The following is a 2,500-nucleotide window of genomic DNA, read 5'->3' as shown; positions in this document are numbered from 1 at the left end:
ACGGGGGACAGACGGGGGCGTCCACCGCCACCGCCCCCGTCCCCCACCCACCGGCGCACGCACGCGCGCGCGTCAGTGCGGCACGGCACCCCCGCGGTGCCCACCCGCAGACAGACGCCCGCGCGGGAGGCCGGCGGCGAGGCCCGCGCCATCGCCGCCCCGCGCCTCCCTCCCCCGAAGCTCGCTCTCGCTCTCTCTTCCCCAAACCCACCGCCGATAGCCCGGCGGGGACGAGCTCCGTCCAGCAGGCGCTCTCCGGGAGCGGGGAGCTTCGGAGCGCTCCCCGAGTCTCCATTTAGGGGGACGAAGGCCCGCGCGCTCGCGCGCGCGGCCCTGCGAGGCACCCCAGCCGCGCCGCTGCTGGCCCGACGGCCCCCCCCCCCCCGCGCTGGGGCGGGGGGGCTCGGCGGCGCAGACGGCGATTGATCGTAAAGCGACGCTCAGACAGGCGTAGCCCCGGGAGGAACCCGGGGCCGCGAGTGCGTTCGAAGTGTCGATGATCAATGTGTCCTGCAATTCACATTAATTCTCGCAGCTAGCTGCGTTCTTCATCGACGCACGAGCCGAGTGATCCACCGCTAAGAGTTGTCTCGGTTTCGGCACCGCCCCGCGCGCGCGGAGGGGCCGGGACCGCTCGCCGAGAGCGGCCCCTTCTCTGAGGACGGCCGGACCGACCGCCGGCCCCGCCGCCGCCCACCCCCCTCCGCACGCGCGGAGGGGGCGCGGCGCGGCGGCGCGACGCGGCGCGACGGAGAGGCCCTCGCCTCGGCTTGACCGTACGAGCACAGGGGAAACGGAAAACAACGGAAAACCCCGAGCGGCCAAAGGGCGGGGGAGCCCGCGCTCCCGACCGACCCTGGGGAAACGTACGCAACACACACACCCTTGGCGCGCTTCGGGGGCGGCCCAGGCGCCCGGGCTCGGACCGGCCTCCCCCCGGAGGCTACGGCACGCCCGGCCGCGACGCCTGCCCGCCTTCGCTCGGGAGCCGGACGCCCGGCTGCGCCCGCGCTGCGACGAGCCGGCTCCGCCCACCACGGTCGCCTCTCGCCCCGCCGGCGAACCTCGGCGCCGACGCCGCCTTCCACCGACGCCGGAGGAAGCGCGGCCGGCCACTGGAGCGCGAGCCGGCGACGCGCGGCCGCCCACCGGCCCGCGCCGGATGGGCGAACCCGGCCACCCCGCCCGGCGGCGGCGGCCGCCACCGCCGCCGCGAAAACCGCCGCCGCAGCCGCTTCTCGCCTCGGCCCCCTGGGGCCGCCGGCACGGCCCCAGCGGAAAGGCGGACGGCGCTGAGCGCGGGGGGCGGCTCCCACTCTCCCCGTTTCCACGCGAAGACCCGGAGCGGGACGCCCCCGCGCCGCGCGCCCGCCCTCGAGACGGAAGCGACGGGCGGGGAAACGCGGGACGGGACGGCCGCCAGCGGATGCGGCCGGGGAACCCTCCCGGACGACCCGACGGACGACCGGCACCGACCGGCACGCCGAGCGGCGCCGCCGCCGCTCGGCCTGGGGGGGTGTGGCTCGCCCCCCCCTTTCTTTCCCTGGGCGCCGAGGGCGGGGCGAGGAGCGGGAGAGGGGAGCGCGGCGCGCCCCGAGCGCGGCCGCAGCGCGAGCGTCCAAAGGCGCGGGGCGGCCCCCCGGCGGCCGCCCCCCCCCGCGGGGGCTCGCCGCGCCTTTCTTTCCCCCGGCGCGGAGCCCGCGCTCCGGCCGGCGGGTGGCCCCGTTTGCGAGGGCGGGCAGGTCGGCCGCGGCCGACCCGCGCCGCGGTCTCTCCGCCGAGACCGGCCCGCGGAGAGGGGGGGCAGGTTGGGGCAGCGAGACGCCCCCCCTTCTCCGGCACGGCGGCCCGCGGGGGCGGACGCCCCCCCCGCGGCTCGCGCCGTGCCGCTCGAGTCTTTAAACCGCCGCCCGGCTCCTTTGGCCTTTGACCCCCGGACTCGGCCGAGGGAGGGCCGCCGAAGCGCGGACGCTAGGTACCTGGCCCTGGGGTGAGGGAAACGACCTGCATGGCCCCGCGGGGGTGCCTCCCCCGGCTGCCGCCCTCGGGGGAGCGTCCGCCCGCGGGGGCGCGCCCGGCATCCGCCGCCACCACCTCGTCCTCCTTAGCCCCGGGGCCCGGGGTTTCCCTCGATAGCCCGGCGCTGCGCCCGGGGGGAGAGACGTGGCTCGGGCCGCCCGCTCGCGCGGGACGCGACCCGGCCGGGGGGGGGCCTCGCCCGCCCCGGGCGGCGCCAGCGGCCGAGACCGTGCTCGCGCCCCCCCCTTCCCGCCACGGCTCCCTCTTCGAGAGGCAGCCGTGCCGGGTCGGAGGGGAGGTTCGCGGGTCCGGCCGCCGCGCCGCCCGAAACGCCGTGCGCACACCCGCGCCACGGCCCGGAACGCCCGGAGACAGCCCTGTCCCGCGCGCGGGGGGGTAGACGGCGCCGCCGCCGGCGCCGCCCCACCCCCCCCCCAGGAGCTGCCGCCCCCCGAAGACGGCGACACCCCTCGGCTGTCGC

At 79.2% G+C, this 2,500-nt stretch overlaps 1 non-coding gene across 1 annotated transcript; it reads right to left on the bottom strand.

Annotated features, from left to right (window-relative positions):
• Positions 1–434: 434 nt before the first annotated feature.
• Positions 435–587, bottom strand: LOC142359585 (5.8S ribosomal RNA). Its single transcript, XR_012762473.1, has one exon. It is a non-coding gene; the product is annotated as a 5.8S ribosomal RNA (ribosomal RNA).
• Positions 588–2,500: the final 1,913 nt, after the last annotated feature.

The sequence above is a fragment of the Opisthocomus hoazin genome, unplaced genomic scaffold, assembly GCF_030867145.1.
Source record: "Opisthocomus hoazin isolate bOpiHoa1 unplaced genomic scaffold, bOpiHoa1.hap1 HAP1_SCAFFOLD_105, whole genome shotgun sequence".
NCBI lineage: Eukaryota > Metazoa > Chordata > Aves > Opisthocomiformes > Opisthocomidae > Opisthocomus > Opisthocomus hoazin.
This window is presented reverse-complemented; position numbering and strand designations above follow the sequence as displayed.